This window comes from Symphalangus syndactylus, chromosome X (assembly GCF_028878055.3).
Source record: "Symphalangus syndactylus isolate Jambi chromosome X, NHGRI_mSymSyn1-v2.1_pri, whole genome shotgun sequence".
In the NCBI taxonomy this organism is placed as follows: Eukaryota; Metazoa; Chordata; class Mammalia; order Primates; family Hylobatidae; genus Symphalangus; species Symphalangus syndactylus.
In genome coordinates, this window is record NC_072447.2 from 83,428,654 (window position 1) to 83,452,398 (window position 23,745).

Genomic DNA, 23,745 nt, shown 5'->3' on the forward strand with positions numbered 1-23,745 from the left:
CTTTTGCTGTACAAAAGCTCTTTAGTTTAATTAGGCCCCAGCTATTTATTTTTTGTTTTATTGCATTTGCTTTTGAGTTCTTGGTCATGAAATCTTTGCCTAAGCCAATGTCTAGAAGGGTTTTTGCCAATGTTATCTTCTAGAATTTTTATAGTTTCAGATCTTAGGTTAAGTCCTTAATCCATCTTGAGTTGATTTATTATAAAGTGAAAGATGAGGATACAGTTTTGTTCTCCTACATGTGACTGGCCAATGATCCCAGCACCATTAGTTGCAAAGTGTGTCCTTTCCCCCACCTTATTTTTATTTTTTATTTTTTATTTTTTTTGCTTTGTCGAAGGTCAGTTGTCTGTAAATGTTTGGGTTTATTTCTGGCTTCTCTATTGTGTTCCATTGGTCTTTGTGCCTATTTTTACACCAGTACCACGATGTTTTGGTGACTATTGTCTTACAGTATAGTTTGAAATCAGGTAGTGTGATGCCTCCAGATTTGTTCTTCTTGCTTAGTCTTGCTTTGGCTATGCAGGCTGTTTTTTGGTTGCATGTAAATTTTAGATTTTTTAAAAATTCTATGAAGAAAGATGGTGGTATTTTGATGGGGATTGCATTAAATTTGTAGACTGCTTGTGGCAGTATGGTCATTCTCACAATATTGATTCTACCTGTCCATGAGCATGGGAGGTGTTTCTATATGTTTGTGTCATCTATGATTTCCTTCAGCAGTGTTTTGTAGTTTTCTTTGTAGAGGTCTTTTGACTCCTTTGCTAGGTATATTACTATGCATTTTATTATATTTTTGCAGCAATTGTAAAAGAAGTTGAGTTCTTCATTTGATTCTCTGCTTGGTCGCTGTTGGTGTATAGAAGATCTACTGATTTGTGTACATTAGTCTTGTATCCAGAAACTTTGCTGAATTCTTTTATCAGTTTGAGGATAGTTTTTAGAGTTTTCAGGGTAAACAATCATATCGTCAGCAAACAGTGACAGTTTGACTTCCTCTTTATCAATTTGGATACCCTTTATTTCTTTCTCTTTTCCAATTGCTCTGGCTAGGATTTCCAGTACTATGTTGAAGAGGAGTGGTGAGAGTGGGCATCATTGTGTTCTTCCCGTTCTCAGACGGAATGCATTCAGTTTTTCCCCATTGGGTATTGTGTTGACTGTGGGTTTGTCATTCATAGATGGCTTTTATTACATTAAGGTATGTTTCTTTATGCCATTTTTGCTGAGAGTTTTATTCATAAAGGGATGCTTAATTTTGTCGAATTTTTTTTTTTTGCATCTGTTGAGATGATCATGTGATTTTTCTTTATAATTCTGTTTATATGGTGTATCACATTTATTCACTCGCATATGTTAAACTATCCCTGCATCCCTGGCATAAAACCTGCTTAATCATGCTGGATTATCTATTTGATATGTTGTTGGATTTGGCTAGCTAGTATTTTGTTAAGAATTAGAGCATCTATGTTCATCAGGGATATTGGTCTGTCATTTTCTTTTTTGGTTATGTCCTTCTTTGGTTTTGGTATTAGGGTGATGCTGGTTTCATACAATGAATTACGGAAGGTTCCTTCTTTTTCTTTCCTCTGAAATAGTGTCAAAAAGATTGCTATCAATTCTTGTTTGAATGTCTGGTAGAATTCTGCTGTGAATCCTTCTGGTCTTTTACTTTTTTTATTGGTAATTTTTTAATTACCCTTTCAGTGTTTCTGCTTGTTATTGGTCTTTTCAGGGTATTTAATTCTTCCTGATTTAAGCTAGGAGGGTTGTATTTTTTCCAAGAATGTATCCATGTCTTCTAGGTTTTCTAGTTTATGTGTGTAAAGGTGTTCATAGTATCCTTGAATAATCTTTTGTATTTCAGTGATGTTAGTTGTAATTTCACCTGTTTTGTTTCTTAGTGAGGTTCTTTGGATTTTCTCTCTTCTTGGTTAGTCTTGCTAATGGCCCATCAATTTTATTTGTCTTTGCACAGAACCTGCTTTTTGTTTCATTTATCTTTTCTATTGTTTTTCTTGTTTCAATTGTATTTCATTCTGCTCTGATCTTGGTTATTTTCTTTATTCTGCTGGGTTTGGGTTTGGTTTGCTCCTGTTTCTCTAGTTTTTTGAGGTATGACCTTAGAATGTCATTTTCTGCTCTTTCAGTTTTTTTGAGTTAGGCATTTAGGGCTGTAAACTTTCCTCTTGGCAAAGTCTTTGCTGTATCCCAGAGGTTTTTTTTTTTTTTTTTTTTTGAGACGGAGTCTCGCTCTGTCGCTCAGGCTGGAGCGCAGTGGCGCAATCTCGGCTCACTGCAAGCTCTGCCTCCCGGGTTCACGCCATTCTCCTGCCTCAGCCTCTCTGAGTAGCTGGGACTACAGGTGCCCACCACCACGCCTGGCTAATTTTTTTTGTATTTTTAGTAGAGACGGGGTTTCACTGTGGTCTCGATCTCCTGACCTCGTGATCCGCCCACCTCGGCCTCCCAAAGTGCTGGGATTACAAGCGTGAGCCACCGCGCCTGGCCTCCCAGAGGTTTTTATAGGTTGTGTGGTTATTGTCATTCAGTTCAAAGAAATTTTTAATTCCATCTTGATTTCATTTTTTACCCAAAGCTCATTCAGGAGCAGGTTATTTAATTTTCATGTATTTGCATGATTTAAAAGTTCCTTTTGGAGTTGATTTCCAGTTTTGTTCCACTGTGGTCTGAGAGAATGCTTGATATAATTTCAATTTTCTTAAATTTATTGAGGCTAATTTCATGGCCTATCATATGGTCTATCTTGGAGGAAGTTTTATGTACTGTTGAATAGAATGTGTATTCTGTGGTTGTTGGATGAAATGTTCTCTATATATCAGTTAAGTCCATTGACCCAAGGTATAGTTTAGATCCATTGTTTCTTTGTTGACTTTCTGTCTTGATGACCTGTTTAGTGCTGTCAGTGGAGTATGGAAGTCCCCCACTGTTAGTGTATTACTGTCTGTCTCATTTCTTAGGTCTACTAGTAATAGTTTTATTAATTTGGGAGCTCCAATGTGAGGTGCATATATGTTTAGGATTGTAATATCTTCCTGTTGGACAATCCCTTTTACTATTACATAATGTCCCTCTTTATCTTTTTAAACTGCTGTTGCTTTAATGTTTGTTTTGTGTTATATAAGAATAGCTACCCCTGATCACTTTTGGTGTCCATTTGCATGACATGCCTTTTTCTACCCTTTTACTTAAAGTTTTTGCGAGTCCTTATGTGTTAGGTGAGTCTCCTGAAGGTAGCAGATAGTTAGGTGTTGAGTTTGTATCCATTCTGTGGCTCTGTATCATTTAAGTGGAGCATTTAGGCCATTTGCATTCAATGTTAGTATGGAAATGTGAGGTACAGTTGCATTCATTGTGCTCTTTGCTGCCTGTGTACTTTTTTGTGTGTATTGTTTTTGCTTTTTAACTTGTATACTTGTTTTATAGGTCCTGTGTCATTTATGCTTTAAAGAGGCTCAGTTTTGATATATCTCCAGGATTATTTTCAAGATATAAGCTCCTTTTAGCAGTTCTTGTAATGATGGCTTGGTAATGGCTAATTCTCTCAGCATTTGTTTGTCTGAAAAAGACTGTATCTTTCCTTCATATATGATGCTTAGTTTCACTGAATACAAAATTCTTGGCTTATAATTGTCTTGTTAGAGGAGGCTAAAGATAGGTCTCCAATCCCGTCTAGCTTGTAGAGTTTCTGCTGAGAAATCTGCGTTAGTTTTTCTTTATAGGTTACCTGGTGCTTCTGTCTCACAGCTCTTAAGATTTTTTCCTTTGTCTTAATTTTGGATAACCTGATGACAATGTGCCTAGGCAATGATGTTTTTGTTCTGAAATTTTCAGGTGTTCTTTGTGCTTCTTGTATTTGGATGTTTAGGCCTCTAGCAACACCAGGGAAGTTTTCCTCCATTATTTCCCCAACTGTGTTTACCAAGTTTTTAGAATCCTCTTCCTCAGGAACACCGATTATTATTAGGTTTGGTCATTTAACATAATCCCAGACTTCTTCGAGGCTTTGTACATATTTTCTTATTCTTTTTTCTTTGTCTTTGTTGGATTGGGTTAATTCAAAGACCTTGTCTTTGAGCTCTGAATTTCTTTCTTCTTTGTTCAATTCTATTGCGGAGGGTTTCCAGAGCATTTTGTATTTTTAAAAGTGTGTCCAAACTTTCCTGAATTTTTGATTGTTTTTTAATTTAAGCTATCTTTTTAAAAATATTTCTTTCTTCACTTCTTGTATTGTTTCTTGGATTTTCTTTCATTGGGCTTTGCCTTTCTTTGGTGCCTACCTTATTAGCTAAATGACTAACCTCCTGAATTTTTTTTTTTTTTTCAGATAAATCAGGGATTTCTTCTTGGTTTGGATCCGTTGCTGGTCAACTAGTCATATTAACATAGTTGGTTTTCTGGTTCCTTCTCATTTGGGTAGGCTCTGTCAGAAGGAAGATCTAAGGATGAAAGCTGTTGTTCAAATTCTTTTGTCCCATTGGTTTTTCCCTTGATGTAGTACCCTTCCCCTCTTCCTATGGATGTGGCTTCCTGTTAGTCAAAATGCATTGATTGTTGTGTCTCTTCTGGGTCTAGCCACCCCGTGTCTACCTGGCTCAGGGCTGGTACTGGGGGTTGTCTGCACAAAGTTCTGTGTCGTGAACTGACTGTGGGTCTCTCAGCCATGGAGACAAGTGCCTTTTCCTGTGGAGGTGGTGGGTGGGTGCAATGGATTTTATGAGCATTCCTAGCTTTGGTGGTTTAATGCTCTATTATGTGCTGATTTGCCTCCTGCCGGGAGGTGGTGCTTTCCAGCTAGCATGAGCTGTAGTGGTATGGAGAGGGACCGGTGGTGGGCAGGGCCCTAGAACTTTTAAGATTTATATTCCCTTTGTCTACTGCTACCAGGGTGGGTAGGGAAAGACCAGGAGGTGGAGACAGGGGTAGGCATGTCTGAGCTCAGATTCTTTTTTCAGTCAGGTCTTGCCGCAGCTGCTGTGGGAGATGTGGGTGAGATTCCAAGGTCTGGATTTGTGTACCTAGGAAGATTATGGCTGCCTCTGCTGAGTCCTGCAGGTTTTCAGGGAAGTGGGGTAAAGCTGGCAGTCACAGGCCTCATCCAACTCCCATGCAAACTGAAGGACCAGACTGACTTTCACCGTGAATCCCCAACAGCTCCCCAGTCTGTTTCTAGGTGGTGGGCAAGACGGCCTTGAAAACTTGCCCCAGGGTACCCACTTCTCAGCTGCCAAAAAGAAAAAAAAGAAAAAAAAGGCTTAGTTCTTCTACCTGTGTAGTCTGCACACTAGATTTGTGCTCTCCCCCTGAGTTCTAGTCAGGAGGCTTCTTGCTTTGTTCAAGTTGTCACAAATTTCAGCTGGATACTTCCTTCTCCCTGTGAAGTTTTTCTCCCTGCTTCTCTGGCCACCCTCCTGATGGATCTCTGTGGTGCCAGACAGGAATGGCCTGCCTGGGGACCCAGCTAGCTCCAAGGGCTTTTCCACTGCTTCCTCTACCCCTGAGTTTCGCTTGGCTCTCTAAATTGGCTCAGCTCCAGGTAAGGTCAGAAACATGTCCCACAAACAGAACTTCAGTTTCTCCAGTGGGTGGATGTGTTTGGGAGAGAAGTTTCCCACTTCTGCAGGTGGAGCACTCACAGTATTTGTGGCGCCTCCTGGGTCCAGCAGGAGCAGTCTACTTCCTTCAGAGGGTCTGTGAGTCCTGTCAGGATTGCTGGACTTTTCTTGCTAAAATTCACAATGTGAGCCTCTGCATGCTGCTCTGTCTGGAGCAGCAATCTAGTCCTGCCTCCCATCCACCATGATCCAATGTTCTCAAGTCCTTCTGGTTTAGATATTCTAGTGGTTTTTATTTCTTTGAATAGATTTTTTTTAAGTGGAGTCTTGCACTGTCACCCAGGCTTGAGTGCAGTGGCATGATCTCAGCTAATTGCAACCTCTGCCTCACAGGTTCAAGTGATTCTCCTGCCTCAGCCTCCTGAGCAGCTCAGATTGCAGGCCCATAGGTAGACCATAAGTAGATTTAAACTTATTCTGATTGGCAATTTGTTGAAAGAGTTATTATCAGTAGAAAGGAATGTCTGATTATGATAAGGGGTTGTGGAGCCCTAGGTTTTATCATGTAGATGAAGCCTCCAAGTAGCAGGCTTTAGAGAGAATAGACTGTAAATGTTTTTAATCAGACTAAAGGCTTGTGTTAATGTTAATGCTGGAAGGGTGTAATGAGGCATGTCCAACCTTCACTTTCCCACGTGGTCCAAACCAGTATTTCACTTTGAAAGTGCCAGAGTAGAGTGTGCAACCCAAGCATGTCCAGAATTGCTGTGAAGAGCTTTTGAATCATTATTTCCAGAAGTGGCTAATAGCAAACTAATGATTCTGACTATAACACCACATAACCAAGAATGATATGATAGTTTGACATGAAGAAGTAGAAATTGAAAGAGAAATGCTCTTGGAAAAGTTTATCAATAGTGCTAAAGAAATTTGCTATGCACTTCAAGCTGAGGATAGTGGGCTGACTTTATTGGTTTCGCATTTTTTGGACCATGTATAAACAACCCTCTTTTTAAAACAGATGAAAGCTACTAACTTTTAGGATTATCTGTTGATGATCTTGGATAATGTGAAGCGATTTATCATAGTCTCTGGGGCACCCATATAGTTGTTGGAAGTATGTTCACTAATGCAACACTAGACAGCCATATTATAGAGAAATTAAGGGGAAATTAGCAGTAATATTAATTCATTTGCTGTATTATTTGTATGTAACCTTGGGGTTAATATATAGACACTGTCAAACTAAAGTCTCTAAAAGATACTTATTTGTAAGTATTTATTTCAACATTTATGAATTTACAACATTGACAAGTAATAATGGGATTTTAAAATTTCAAATGTTCATTATTCATATTATCATTGACTACATGTTGAGCACAACCACATTGTATAGGATGTGGTAATTAGCTTGTAACCAGGATATAATCTGTTATTGTTATTTCTCTTCTCTATTGGAAAAAACCCTCATTTTAATTATTTTTATCAAAAAAATCACACATTTGGTTATTGATGGCTGGATATGGTGGCTCATACCTGTAATCCCAGCACTTTGGGAGGCAAGTGGATCACTTGAGGTCAAGAATTCAACACCAGCCTGGCCAATACAGTGAAACCCTGTCTCTTCTAAACATACACAAATTAGCCAGGTGTGGTGGCAGGCACCTATAATTCCATCTACTTGGAAGGCTGAGGCAGGAGAATAGCTTGAACCCGGGAGGTGGAGATTGTAGTGAGCTGAGATCACAGCATTGCACTCCAGCCTGGGTGACAGAGCAAGACTCCGTCTCAAACAAACAAACAATTTTATGAATCTTAAACTGTGTTGTGGCCTAATATATGATCTATCCTGGAGCACGTTCTAAATGCATTTGAGAATGTATATTCTGCAACTATTGAATGGAATGATCTTAATATGTATGTTGGGTGTATGTGGTCTAAAGTATAGTTCAAGCCCACTGTTACATATTGATTTTCTGTCTGCATGATCTGCCTATTTTTGACAGTGGGGTATTGACGTCCCTTTCTGTTATTGTATTGCTGTCTATTTCTCCCTTCGCGTTTATTATTTGCTTTATATATTTAGGTGTTCTCATATTTGGTGCATACATACATACTATTGTTATATCTTCTAAACAAATTGGCTTATTTGTCATTATGTAGTGACCTTTGTCTCTTGCAACAGTTTTTGACTGAAAGTCTATTTTATCTGATATGAATATAGCCAACTCAGCTGTCTTTTGTTTACCATATTCATGGAATATCTTTTTCCATCTCTCTATTTCAGCCTATGTGTATGTGGCCTTTCACCTTTACTGTCTTCAAAATTTTTTGTCTTTTTTTTTTTTTTTGAGACAGAATCTCACTGTTGTCACCCAGGCTGTAGTGCAGTAGTGTGATCTCAGCTCACTGCAATTTCCGCCTCCCAGGTTCAAGTTGTTAGTGGATTGCAAACCACAATGGCAGTGTTAGAGTATTTTTATTTTGCTATGTATTTACTTTTACTAGTGGGTTTTATACCTTTAAATGTTTTCATTTTGCATGTTACTGTTTTTATTTTCTTTCAGATTGAAGAACTCCCTTTGCCATATTTTGTAAGTTGGCTCTGGTGGTGATAAATTCTGTCAGCTTTTGCTTGTCTGGAAAATACTTTATTTCTCCTTCATGTTTGCAGAATAGTTTTGCTGGGTAAAGAATTCTTGGTTGGTAGTTTTTTTCTTTTAGATACTTGAATATGTCATCCCACCCCCTCCAGTCCTATATGATTTTCACTAAAAATAAAATCCAGATGAAAATGAGCTCCTGATGAATTGTAGCTTTTTGTATGTTATTTGCTTCTTTTCTCTTGCTCCTTTTAGAATCCTCTCTTTGTCCTTGACCTTTGAGAGTCTGTTTATTATGTTGTTGTAGTTGTATTTGGTTTGAATCTCTGTGCTGTTCTCAGACTTCCTGTATATGGATATTTATATCTTCCTCAAGTTTTTAAGTTTTCTGTTTTTTTTTATTTCTTTGAATGAGGTTTCTACTCCTTGCTCTTGCTCAGATCCCTATCGAACATCAATAATTCTTAGATTTTCTATTTTGGGGTAATTTTTTATATCTGGTAGGCATTTTTTATTTAGTTTCTTTTTTTGTTTTTTCTTTTCTGACTGTGTATTTTTCATTTTCTTTTTTTATCATTATACTTTAAGTTCTAGGGTACATGTGTACAACATGCAGATTTGTTACATAGATATACATGTGCCATGTTGGTTTGCTGTACCCATTAACTTGTCACTTACATTAGGTATTTCTCCTAATGCTATCCCTCCCCCAACCCCCACCCCACGACAGGCCCCCGTGTGTGATGTCCCCCGCCCTGTGTCCAAGTGTTCTCATTGTTCAATTCTCACCCATTAGTGAAAACATGTGGTGTTTGGTTTTCTGTCCTTGCAATAGTTTGCTCAGAATGATGGTTTCCAGCTTCATCCATGTCCCTGCAAAGGACATTAACTCATCCTTTTTTATTGCTGCATATTATTCCATGGTGTATATGTGCCACATTTTCTTAATCCAGTCTATCATTGATGGACATTTGGGTTGGTTCCAAGTTTTTGCTATTGTGAATAGTGCCACAATAAACATACGTGTGCATGTGTCTTTATAGCAGCATGATTTATAATCCCGTGGGTATATACCCAGTAATGGGATCACTGGGTCAAATGGTATTTCTAGTTCTAGATCCTTGAGGAATTGCCACACTGTCTTCCACAATGGTTGAACTAGTTTACAGTCCCACCAACAGTGTAAAAACATTCCTATTTCTCCACATCCTCTCCAGCATCTGTTGTTTCCTGACTTTTTAATGATGGCCATTCTAACTGGTGTGAGATGGTATCTCATTGTGGTTTTGATTTGCATTTCTCTGATGGCCAGTGATGATGAGCATTTTTTCATATGTCTGTTGGCTGCATAAATGTCTTCTTTTGAGAAGTCTGATGGTGTATTTTCAAATAGTCTGTCTTTCAGCTAACTGATTATTTTCTCTGCTTGACCCATTCTGCTGTTGAGAGCCTCTAATAAGTTTTTCACTTTAGCAAACAAATTTCTCAGTTCTAGGGTTTTTGTTTGAGTTTTAACAAAATATTTTAACATCTTTGTTACATTTCTCTAGTAAATTTCCGTGTTGCTTTTTTGTGTTATATATAATGCTGAGTTTTCTTAAAACTTTTATTTTGTATTTTGTGTTTTTTTAAAATTCAACTTTGTGCATTCAGGGGGTACATGTATAGTTTTGTGACGTGAGTATATTGCATGATGCTGAGGCTTGGGATACAGATGTTAGCGTCACCCAGGTAGTGAGCATAGTGCCAAATAGGTAAAAACAGCTGTTTTAAATTCTTGATCAGGGAACTTTCCTATTGCCATTTCATTATAATTGGTAACTGACTCCTTGCTTTGTCTCTTTGGGGAGGTCATGGTTCCCTTATTGCTATTGTTTCTTTTGTACATATGTCTGCGTCTTCACCCTGAAGGATTAGTTACTACCCTTCTCTCCCTGGCTTGTTTAAATTTTTATTATAAATGTTTACTTTGATATTTCTTTGCAATATAACTGTTGAATATACTTTTTTGCTAGGTCATTGCATCCTATTTGGCAGTAGATGACCCCTTATGCCCAAGTTTGTCTGGGTTCTAGTAAATGGCCCAGCTACTGGTCCCAGATGGGGAAGGCTCCAAAGGGCATATGACAGCAGTGTGGGAAGGCTGGTTAGAGGTTTGCACCCAGGGGACATGTGGAATGCACATCTTACAGTATGGTGTGCTGAACAGCCATTCTGATTTGACCTCTCTTTTGGCCTAGAAACAGAGCAGGTCCCGCCTCCACCATTTTTCTTTGGCTGTTTTCAGGATTTTTTCTCCCTTCAGGTACTTGCAAAGGTTTCTGTGGATTGAGGTGGAAACAAATCTTTGGGATCCCAAGATTTCAGGGAAGCTTGTTGTCAACATCAATTTCACTTTTTCTAGTATAGTAACTGAGTCACGGGAAACTTTTCTGCATGCTTGGTGTCTGGCAGAATGTAGGATGGGCATCAGAGCTATATTCAATTATCTTACTATCTGTATGAAGTTTTTTCACTTCTACTTGACCACGACATCTATTTTATCCTCATATTTGAGTTCTGGAATTTTGCTGTTGATAAGCTTGGCACTGAATATTTGGTTTTGATTTTCTGGTAGTGGGGAGAGAAGCCTGCTAGCTTCTACTCTACCATTTTGGTGATGTTTCTGCGTAAAAACATTTGACAAAATTTAACATCCTTTCTATCATGATAATAAGAAATATCTGAAAGTTTTTATTCTCAGATTTAGGACCAGGCAAAGATGATTCTTCTCATCTCTTTTATCCAATGTAATACCAGAAATCCAAGCCAGAGCAATCAAGCAAGAGAATAAAGTTCATCCAAGTTTGAAATGAAGTCAAATTATCATTGTTTGCAGATGACATGGTCTTATAGTTGGAAAATCCGAAAGACTCCACTAAAACATTGTTAGAGCTGATAAGCAAATTAAGTAAAGTTATAAGCAACACAATTAACATACAAAAATTACTAGCATTTCTATACATAAGTAAGAATTTAATGAAACAATCTTATTTACAATAGCATAAAATATGTTGGAATAAATTTAACCAAGGAGATGAAAGACTTGTACACATAAAACTATAAAACTTTGTGAAAAAAATTGAAGATGACACAAATAGATGAAAAGTTACTGTGTGTTCATGAACCAGAAGTATTAATATTGTTTAAATATTTATACTACCCTAAGCAATATACTTATATTTGTGGGAACCATGGAGAAAATGGAACAAGTATAATGTTGACCTGAAATAGTAGCAATCTCTATTGATCTGTTGCCAGATGGAAAACAAGACATTTCCATGGAAATTGCGGAGTAAGTACCACCAGTGTCTATCCAAAAAAGATATATTAACCTACATTTCCATGGAAATTGCAGAGTAAGTACCACAAGTGTCTATCCAAAAAAGACATATTAACATAAGGAAAAGTTATTGAGACATATGGTTCACCAGTTTTTATTTCCAAGATTTTTAAATCTATCAGTTTAGAGCCAATTGCAAAGTTTTCTTAGCTGAGGGTTTTATCCTTCTATTGGCTTTACTGGTTTTCTTATTCCTGAAATTTCTTCATCCTGTGGTATTTTTATCTATAGATTTTCCTAAAATGTTCTGTTTTTTTTTTTTTTTAATAACATATAGTTTTCTTTCTTTCCTCCCTTTATATATTGACAAATATGGGAATTACTTCTGTTAGTAAAAAGTTCTAATTGAGTGGCTAAAACAGTAGTTTTGCATTTCTTCTTTATATTTCTCTAGATTGTCCCCAAACTGAATAGCTGCTGAGTAATAGTCTGTCCTTGTCATACTGCCATTTTTTACTCAACCTGGGTTTGGATAGTTGTCAAGATTGCCAATACTAAGTTTGCTAAGACTAGAGTGCAATTTTGGTCCTCCACTGTGTCCATACCAGTGATTTTTCAAAAAGCCTCAACAAACCACTTATAGAAATCAATGGAGGCACTCACCCTTTTCTGGGTACAATGCTGTAACATTTTCTAGCTCACTTTTGTAGAAAGCCTTCAAGTACAGTCACCAAGAAACCCCTTTAGTGGGCTGCTAGTGCACTTAATTCTTCTGTAGTTGTAGGTGGTGGTGGATAATAGCCCTCTCTTGGTCACAGTGACTTTTTATGTAGGGGACCTATTTTTAGACTGTCTGCTTGTTGCTAGAAAGTCTGCTGGTTGCGAAATCTTCTGCAGCAACCAGGGTAAGCAACCATGCTTGGGTCTGTATACAGAAAACATGCTGTGCAGTATTTCTGCAAACTTCTGTGAGTCTTCCAGGTCACAAAAAAAGAAGTCTTTAGATAATTGTTACCAACCAGTGAGAAAAGCATGTATATTCTTTTTCTTTTCTTTTCTTTTCTTTTTTTTTTTTTGAGACAGAGTCTCACTCTGTTGCCCAGGCTGGAGTGGAGTGCAGTGACATGATCTTGGCTCACTGCAACCTCTGCTTCCTGGGTTCAAGTGATTATCCTGCCTCAGCCTCCCAAGTAGCTGGGATTACAGGCACCTGCCACCATGCCGGGCTATTTTTTATTTTTTTATTTTTTAGTAGAGATTGGGTTTTATCATGTTGGCCAGGCTGGTCTCAAACTTCTGACCTCAAGTGATCCACCCACTTCAGCCTCTTAAAGTGCGGGAATTACAAATATGAGCCACTGTGCCTGGCCACACATGTGTATTCTTAATTAATTTACCCCGATGGGTGTGGGTGGCCTCTCAATGGCATAAGCTTTGTTGGTGATCTGAATACAATGGACTGATTTATTTTTTGTCTAGAGAAAGAAAAAATATAGAGTTATATGGCACTTTGGTCTCCTTTTCTGTATTAGTGAGCAGTCTAATACCTTTTTTTCTTTTTTTCAAGTGACTAATAAAAATACTCTCCATCATTCTGCCTATATATGAAGACACAGCATGATCTTCAAATTATCAGTTATTCTGTGGTCATGTCTATTCTTTTATGTCTGTTTTCCTAGCTGTATGGTGTGTGAATGAGAACAGACTCTTGGAGGTGGAATCTGGGCTCAGATATGAAGTGGACTTGGCTAGGTCATAAAGCACACAAACCCATGTCCTCAAACAGAGCAGACAATTTACTACCAATGAAACAATTTGTGCCCTTATTTTTTGTTTTCAGGGAAATCCACTAATGAAGAGAAGAAGCCATCTGAAAGATGAGCATCTCTCTCTCTATTTTTTTAAAGTAGTCAGATTAATGCAGGGACATCATAGAGAGAAGAAATGGCGAAAAAAGTACAAAGGGTTTTTTTTAAAAAGACAAGGTGCCTTCAGTTTTCATATATATTTTCCATTTTCTTTAACTATTTTCTGGCTATCCAAATGATTTTTAACTTCACTCTTAGAATGGTAGCAATCCCATAAATACTAGTAATTTATTTACTTGAAATGAGACCCTGCCAAGAACCTCCACAAATATGTTAATTTATACCAATCGAAAGAACTATTCTTGGGCCATTGCAAGACTAGATTATCACATGTATACTCATTCCAACCAGGACAGAGATATTTTAGTTCTTAAACAGAAATAACTGGAAGTAACCTTTTTGGCTTCCAGTACTTTTCCATGACCAAAACTAGTGATGACCTTGATGAGATTTTAAAGGCTGTTTTACCATGCTTTTTCAATAGCAAAATACTGAATTTGGAAGGGTCCATTTATTCAGCTAGTATTCTAAAAAGTATGGAAATAGAAGGGAGATTTTTTAATATATACAATTAAGGCTCTACCTGACTTTTATGGAATCACAAAACTTTCAATTTGTCTGCTAAATTCAACAACTACCAATCTCATCCTCATCACTAAAATTTTGGGGAATACATAACTTAAAACAAAACTTGCCCTCAATCTGAAAACCTCTTCATAAAGGTAGAAAAAAAGAACACTTTTTAAAATTAAATAAGCATTAAACGAGGCTATGATACACATATCAGGCAATTCACTTGAGATACTGAAGACAGAATGAAAACTTACTTGTATATAGCAAAGTGGATACAACCCATTACATTCATGCTTTCAGAATAAAATTGCTAGTTTTTTACTATTTTTATCATATAAGTAAAGCTTGCAGTTTGGAGTCAGGTGACAGCTAAAATTGGGTCCATTATCTCCCAGAAGACTGAGAGATCAGGCATTATTTTATACTTCAAAGAGTTGGCTCTCAGGTCCTAAGTTGTGAAGTCCATGACAGGCTTATTTAATATTTGACTTTATGATGGGTTCTTATTTTCTGGGATTTTACCATGTCACTTTTCAGCCACCATGGTAGCCACAAGTTCCATCATTGCAGTTTTGTAATGGAGTTATAGATATTTTGGGCCACAAGGGCTGGGACTTGCCCTCAAGCAAAAAGCAAAAGTCTCTCTAAACATAAATTTGTGTCCTCTTTACTTCTTTGCTATTGACTCCTCTCCAGTTTCTGCTTGATCTGGTAGCTCTCCAGTTCCATTGGAGTTGCTGTCATTTCAAGAATATATTTTGTGCAGATTTTATAATGTTTATCTGTGGGCAGGTCGTTTCTATACAAGCTACTCTGGCATTACTAAAAACTTAATTCTTCTCTTTTCAACACTCAATATTATAACATTGTTTCTCAATCTTATCTTTTGTTTTTCCCATGTGTTGCTTCTTATCAAAGACTATCTTGATGCAACATTATAATTTTTATGACTTCTTGCCATTTATTTAAAAATCTTATATACTCAGATTCCTAATCTAGAAAAGATTCAATTATATATGTGTTATCAAATAGAAATCTAGTTTTATTTTTCCATATAGGTAGCACAGTTTCTAATCTTATTTATTGTATAGTCCATTATTTTTCCACTCAACTGAAAAACCATTTTTGCCATAAAAAACCTTCCATATATTCACTGATCTTTAAATGGGCTTTTCATATAGTTTTTCTAATCAATTTAATTATTAGAATTTTAAGAGAAGTATTAGCTGAGGCTCCAGAACCACATCCGTAAATCCATGTTCCACATCAGCCCCTGCAGCCCCAGACACCAGGCCCACTACAACTGAATCTGGTTCCAGGTGAACCCCAACAATAGTATAACACAGTCATTGTGGTGTGTAAACTACTGTTATCTTAAGTAGAAATACTAAATAATGAACCAATTCAAAATAATAAGTACAATTTTTCCAACATAGAGAATACAATGTGATAGAAAAGAAAACAACAAATAATTAAAAAGTGGGGGGATGATATTAAAGTGCAGAGTTTCTATTAGTTTTATTTGTGTGTGTGTGTGTGTGTGTGTGTGTGATTAGACAATAAGTGGTAAGTTGTCATCAATTTAAAATGATGGGTTATAAGATAATATTTGCAAGCCTCAAGGTAACCTCAAAATGAAAAATAAACAGTTGATACATAAGAAAAGAAATAGCAAAAATGTATATCATACCACCATACAAAATCACCTTCACTAAAAGAAAGACAAGAAGAAAGAAAAGAAGAAAGAAGAGGCTTCGAAACAACAGAAAACAAATGAAAAATGGCAGAAGTAAGCCCTTACTATCAATAATAACACTAAATGTAAATTGACTAAACTCTCCAAAAACATAGACTGGATGAATGGATAAAAAACAAGACCCTATCATCTGTTGACAAAAAGAAACACACTTTACTTATAAAGCTTTATGTAGATTTAAAATAAAAGAATGGAAAAAGATATTTCATGGCAATTGAAACAAAAAGAAATGCAGGAGTAAGTATATTTATATCTGGCAAAATTTATTTCAAGACAAAAATTGTAAGAAGAGATAAATAAGGTCATTACATAAGATGAACAGGTCAATTCAGCAAAAATACTAATTGGAAATACATATGCATTCGAAATCAGAGCACCTAGATATATAAAGCAAACATCATTAGAGCTAAAGAGAGGGATAGACACCACTACAATAATAGCTGGAGACCTCAACATCCCACTTTCAGCATTGGACAGATCTTCCAGAAAGAAAATTTGAAAGATATATCGGACTTAATTTGCACTATAGAACAAATAGATGTAATAGATACTTACAGAACATTTTTTTCAATGGCTGCAGAATACACATTCTTCTTCTCAGTAGGGGGATTATTCTCTTGGATGGACCATATATTAGGTCACAAGAAAACTCTTAAACCATTTCAAAAATGAAATAATATCAAGCATTTTCTCTGACCACAATGAAATAAAACTAGAAATCCAGCACAAGAGGAATTTTGAAAACTATGCAAACACATGGAAATTAAATAACATACTCTTGAATGATGAATGGATCATAAAGAAATTAAGATGAAAATTTTTAAAACTATTGAAACAAATGAAAATGGAAACACAACATACCAAAACCACTGCATCAGATATCGTGAAAGCAGTATAAAGAGGAATACTTATTGCTATAAGTGCCTACATCAAAAAAGTAGAAAAACTTCAAATAAATAACAATGTATTTCAAAGTATTAAAAATGCAAGAACAAACCAAAACAAAAATTAGTAGAAGAAAAGAAATAGTAAAGATTGAGCAGAAATAAATGAAATAGAAATAAAGAAAACAATACAAAAATCAATAGAATGGTTGGTTTTTTTGAATAGATAAACAAAATGTATAGAATTTATTCTGACTAATGAAGAAGACCCAAATAAGTATAATCAGAGATGAAAAGGAAACATTACAACTTACACTACAGCAATTTAAGAAATCATTAGTGGCTACTATGAGCAACTATATGTCAATACATTTGAAAATCTGGAGGAAATGGATAAATTCCTAGACACAGAGGAGATCTGGCAAGATGGCCGAATAGGAACAGGTCCGATATGCAGCTCCCAGTGAGACCAATGCAGAAGGAGGGTGATTTCTGCATTTCCAAATGAGGTACCCAGTTCATTTCACTGGGACTGGTTAGGCAGTGGGTGCAGCCCATGGAGGGTGAGCAGAAGCAGGGTGGGGCATCGCCTCACCTAGGAAGTGCAAGGAGCCAGGGAGCTCCCTCCCCCAGCCAAGGGTAGCTATGAGGGACTGTGCTATCCTGCCCAGGTACAACACTTGTCCCACAGTTTTTGCAATCCACAGATCAGGAGATTCCCTTGTGTGCCTACACAACCAGGGCCCTGGGTTTCAAGCACAAAACTGGGCAGCTGTTTGAGAAGACACTGAACTAGTGCAGAGTTTTAATTTTATTTTTGTATCCCAGTGGTGCCTGGACCCCCTTTGAGGCAGAACCATTCACTCCCCTGGAAAGGGGGCTGAAGCCAGGGAGCCGAGCAGTCTCACTCAGCAGATCCCACTCCCATGAAGCCCAGCAAGCTAAGAACCACTGGCTTGAAATTCTCACTGCCAGCACAGCAGTCTGAAGTTGACCTGGGATGATTGAGCTTGGTGGCGGGAGGGGCGTTCATCATTAGTGAGGCTTTAGTAGGTGGTTTTCCCCTGACAGTGCTAAGTAGGCCTGTTGGTTTGGATTGGGTGGAATTCACCATGGCATGGCAAAGCAGCTGTGGCCAGACTGCCTCTCTAGAGTCCTTCTTGGTGAGCAGGGTATCTCTAAAAGAAAGGCAAGAGCCCCAGGCAGGTGCTTTTAGATAAAACTCCCATCTCCCTGGGACAGAGCACCTGGGGGAATGGGCAGCTGTGGGTGCAGCTTCCACGGACTTAAACATTCCTGCCTGCTGGCTCTGAAGAGAGCATCTGATCCTGACAAGATTCTCCCAGCATAACACTCAAGCTCTGCTAAGGGACAGACTTCCATGGGCAGCTGTGGGTGCAGCTTCCGCGGACTTAAACATTCCTGCCTGCTGGCTCTGAAGAGAGCATCTGATCCTGACAAGATTCTCCCAGCATAACACTCAAGCCCTGCTAAGGGACAGACTTCCTCTCCAAGTGGGTCCCAGACCCCTGTGTCTCCTGAATGGGAGAGACCTCCCAACAGGGGTCAACAGACACCTCATACAGGAGAGCTCTGGCTGCATCAGGTTGGTGCCCCTCTGGGATAAAGCTTCCAGAGGAAGAAGCTGGAAGCAATCATTGCTGTCCTGCAGCCTCCACTGGTGATACCCAAGCAAACAGGGTCTACAGTGGACCTCCAGCAAACTTCAACAGACCTGCAGAAGACGGGCCTGACTGTTAGAAGAAAAACTAACAAGCAGAAAGCAACAACATCAACATCAACAAAAAGGACCCCCACATAAACATTCCATCCAAAGGTCATCATCCTCAATGACCAAAGGTAGATAAATCCACGAAGATGAGGAAAGACCAGTGCAAAAATGCTAATTCCAAAAACCGCAATGACTCTTCTCCTCCAAATGATCGCAACTCCTCTCCAACAAGGGTGCAAAACTGAACAGAGAATGAGATTGATGAATTGGCAGACAGAAGTAAGCTTCAGAGGTGGATAATAACAAACTCCTCTGAGCTAAAGGAGCATGTCCTAACCAACACAAGCTGAGAACCTTCATAAAAGGTTACAGTAACTGCTAACTAAAAAAAACAGTTTAGAGAGGAACACAAATGACATGATGGAGCTGAAAAACAGAGCACAAGAACTTCATAAAGCATACACAATTATCAATAGCCGAATTTATCAAGCAGAAGAAAGTATATCAGAGATTGAAGATCAACTTACTGAAGTAAGGCATGAAGACAAGATTAGAGAAAAAAGAATAAAAGGGAACAAACCAAGCCTCCAAAAAATATGAAACTATGAGAAAAGATGAAACCTATGATTGATGTACGTACCTGAAAGTGATGGGTAGAATGGAACCAAGTTGGAAACACACTTCACGATATTATCCAGGAGAACTTCCTCAACCTAGCAAGATAGGCCAACATTCAAATTCAGAAAATACAGAGAAAACCATTAAGATACTTCTCTAGAAGAGCAACTCCAAGACACATAATCATCAGATTCTCCAAGGTTTAAATGAAAGAAAAAATGTTAAGGGCAGCCAGAGAGATAGGTCAGGTTACCTACAAAGGGAAGCCCATCAGACTAACAGTGGATCTCTCTGCAGAAACCCTACAAGCCAGAAGAGAGTTGGGGCCAATATTCAACATTCTTAAAGAAAAGAAATCAACCCAGAATTTCATATCCAGTCAAACTAAGCTCCATAAGCAAAGAAGAAATAAAATCCTTTCCAGAAAAGCAAATACCAAGATAGTTTTGTTTCTACCATACCTGCCTTACAAGAGCTCTTGAAAGAAGCACTAAATATGAAAAGGAAAAACCGGTACCTGCCACTGCAAAAACACACCGAAATATAAAGACCAATGACACTATGAAGAAACTGCTTCAACTAATGTGCAAAATAAGCAGCTAGCATCATGATGACAGGATGAAATTCACACATAACAATATTAACCTTGAATGTAAATGGGCTAAATGCCCCAATTAAAAGACATGGACTGGCAAATTAGATAAAGAGTCAAGACTAATTGGTGTGCTGTATTCAGGAGACATATATCACATGCAAAGACACACATAGGCTCAAAATAAAGGGATGGAGGAATAGGAATTTTGCCATACAAATGGAAAGCAAAAACAAAAAAAAAAAGCAGGGGCTGCAATCATGATCTCTGATAAAACAGACTTTAAACCAACAAAGATCAAAAAAGACAAAGAAGGGCATTATATAATGGTAAAGGCATCAATTCAACAAGAAGAGCTAAGTATCCTAAATATACATGCACTTAATACATGAGCACCCAGATTTGTAAAACAAGTTCTTACAGACCTACAAACAGAGTTAAACTCCCACATAATAACAGTGGAAGACTTTAACACCCCACTGTCAATATTAGATCAATGAGACAGAAAATTAACAAGGATATTCAGGACTTGAACCCAGCTCTGGATCAAGTGGACCTAATAGACAACTACAGAACTCTCCACCCCCAAATAAACAGAATACACATTCTTCTCAGTGCCACATAGCATGTAGTTTAAAATCGACCATATAATTGAAATTAAAACACTCCTCAGCAAATGCAAAAAAAAAAAAAAAGGAAATCATAACAAACAGTCCCTCAGACCACATGCAATCAAATTAGAACTCAGGATTAAGAAACTCACCCAAAACCACAAAATTACAAAAAAACTGAACAATCTGCTCCTGCATGACTAAGGGGTAAATAATGAAATGAAAAGCAATGAGAACAAAGACACAATGTACCAGAATCTCTGGGACACAGCTAAAGCCATGTTAAGAGGAAAACTTACAGCACTAAATGCCCACATCAGAAAGCTGGAAAGATCTAAAATCGACACCCTATCATGACATTAAAAGAAGTAGAAAAGCAAGAGCAAACAAATTCAAAAGCTAGCAGAAGACAAGAAATAACTAAGATCAGAGCAGAACTGCAGGAGATGGAGACAGGAAAAACCGTTCAAAAAATTCATGAATCCAGGAGCGTGTTTTTTTTCAAAAGGTTAACAAAATAAATGGACCACTAGTTAGACTAATGAAAAAGAAAAGAGAGGAATCAAATAGACACAATAAAAAATGATAAAAGAGATATCATCACTGATCCCACAGAAACACAGCCTAGCATCAGAGAATACTATAAACACCTCTACACAAACAAACCAGAAAATCGGGGAGAAATGGATAAATGCCTGGACACATACACCCTCCCAAGACTAAACCAGGAAGAAGTCGAATCCCTGAAGAGACCAATAAAAAGTTCTAAAATTGAGGCAGTAATTAATAGCCTACCAACCAAAAAAAGCCCAGGACCCGACGGATTCACAGCCAAATTATACCAAAGAGGAGCTGGTATCATTCCTTCTGAAATTATTCCAAACAATAGAAAAAGAGGAAATCCTCCCTAACTGCTTTTATGAGGCCAGCATCATCTGGATACTAAAACCTGGAAGAGACACAGCAACAACAAAAATATTTCAGGCCAATATCCCTGATGAACATCGATGTGAAATTCCTCAATAAAATACTGGCAAACTAATCCAGCAGCACACCAAAAAGCTTATCCACCATGATCAAGTCGGCTTCATCCCTGGGATGCAAGGCTGGTTCAACATACACAAATCAATAAACATAATCCATCACAGAAACAGAACCTATGACAAAAACCACATGATTATCTCCATAGATGTAGAAAAGGTCTTTGACAAAAATTCAACACCTTTTCATGCTAAAATCTCAATGAACTAGGCATTGATGGAACATATCTCAAAATAATAAGACCTATTTATAACAAACACATAGCCAATATCATATTAAATGGGCAAAAGCTAGAAGCATTCCCTTTGAAAACCAGCAGTAGAAAAGGATGCCCTCCCACACCACTCCTATTCAACATAGTACTGGAAGTTCTGGCCAGGGCAATCAGGCAAGAGAAAAAAATAAGGGGTATTCAAATCGGAAGAGAGGAAGTCAAATTGTCTATGTTTGCAGATGACATGATTGTATATTTCGAAAACCCCGTCATCACAGCCCCAGAACTCCTTTAGCTGATAAACAACTTTAGCAAAGTCTCGGGATACAAAATCAATGTGCAAAAATCACAAGCATTCCTATACATTAGTAATAGACAAACAGAGAGCCAAATCATGAGTGAACTCCCATTCACAATTGCTACAAAGAGAATAAAACACCTAGGAATACAATTTACAAGGGCGGTGAAGGACCTCCTCTAGGAGAACTACAAACCACTGCTTAAGGAAATAAGAGAGGACACAAATAGAAAGAATTTCATGCTGGTGTATAGAAAGAATCAATATTTTGAAAATGACCATACTGCCCAAAGTGATTTATAGATTTAATGCCATTCTCATGAAACTGTCATTGGCTTTCTTTGCAGAATCAGAAAAAATGACCTTAAATTTCATATGGAAACAAAAATGAGCCCATATAGCCAAGACAATCCTAATCAAAAAGAGCAAATCTGGAGGCATTATGCTACCTGACTTCAAACTATACTACAAGGCTACAGTAACCAAAACAGCATGGTACTGGTCTGAAGCAGATACATAGGCCAATGGAACAGAACATAGGCCTCAGAAATAACACCACACATCTACAACCATCTGATCTTCAACAAACCTGACAAAAAAAAGCAAAAAGAATAAATCTGGAGGTATCACACTACCTGACTTCAAACTATGCTACAAGGCTGCAGTAACCAAAACAGCATGGTATTGGTCCAAAGCAGATATATAGACCAATGGAACAGAACATAGGCCTCAGAAATAACACCACACATCTACAACCATCTGATCTTCAACAAACCTGACAAAAAACAGCAATGTTTATTTAATAAACAGTGCTGGAAAAACTGCCTAGCTATATGCAGAAAATTGCAACTAGATCCCTTCCTTACAACTTATACAAAAATTAACTCAAGGCAGATTAAACACTTAAATGTAAAACCTAAAACTATAAAAACCCTGTAAGAAAACCTAAGCAATACCATTCAGGACATAGGCATGGGCAAGGACTTCATTACTAAAACACAAAAAGCAATTGCAACAAAAGCCAAAGCTGACAAATGGGGTCTTATTAAACTAAAAAGCTTCTGTAAAGCAAAAGAAACTGTCAGCAGAGTGAACAGGCAACCTATAGAATAGGATAAAAGTTTTGCAGTCTATCCATCTGACAAAGGGTTAATATCCAGAATCTACAAGGAATTTAAACATATTTATAAGAAATGAGCAAACAACCCCAACAAAAAGTGGGCAAAGGATATGAACATACACTTCTCAAAAGAAGACATTTATGTGGCTAAGAAACATATAAAAAAGGCTAATCATCACTGGTCATTAGAGAAATGCAAATCAAAACCACAGTGAGATACAATCTCACATCAGATAGAATGGTGATCATTAAAAAGTAAGGAAACAGCCAGGCGTGGTGGCTCAAGCCTGTAATCCCAGCACTTTGGGAGGCCAGGGTTGGCGGATCATGAGTTCAGGAGTTCAAGACCAGCCTGGCCAACATGGTGAAACCCCACCTATACTAAAAATACAAAAAAATTATCTGGCATGGTGGTGTATTCCTGAAATCTCAGCTACTCGGGAGGCTGAGGCAGGAAAATTGCTTGAACCAGGACCCGGGAGGCAGAGGTTGCAGTGAGCCGAGATCATGCCACTGCACTTCAGCTTGGGCTACAGGGTGAGACTCCATCTCAAAAAAATGATAATAATAAGTAAAATAAATAAAGTAAGGAAATAACAGATCTTGGTGAGGCTGTGGAGAAAAAGAATGCCTTTACACTGTTGGTGGGAGTGTAAATTAGTTCAACCATTGTGGAAGACAGTGTGGTGATTTCTCAAGGATCTAGGACCAGAAATACCATTTGAACCAGCAATTCCATCACTGGCTATATCCCCAAAGGATTATAAATCATCTTACTTTAAAGACACATCCACACGTATGTTTGTTGCAGCACTATTTACAATAGCAAAGACTTGGAACAAACCCAAATGCCCATCAATGATAGACTGGAGAAAGAAAATGTGGCACATATGCACCATGAAATACTATGCAGCCATGAAAAAAACCAAACACCACA

The 23,745-nt window shown here is 37.7% G+C and overlaps 1 pseudogene; it reads left to right on the forward strand.

Moving 5' to 3' along the window:
* The first annotated feature begins 2,226 nt into the window (after window positions 1–2,226).
* LOC129475990 (cobalamin trafficking protein CblD-like) lies at window positions 2,227–11,920 on the forward strand (annotated as a pseudogene).
* Window positions 11,921–23,745: the final 11,825 nt, after the last annotated feature.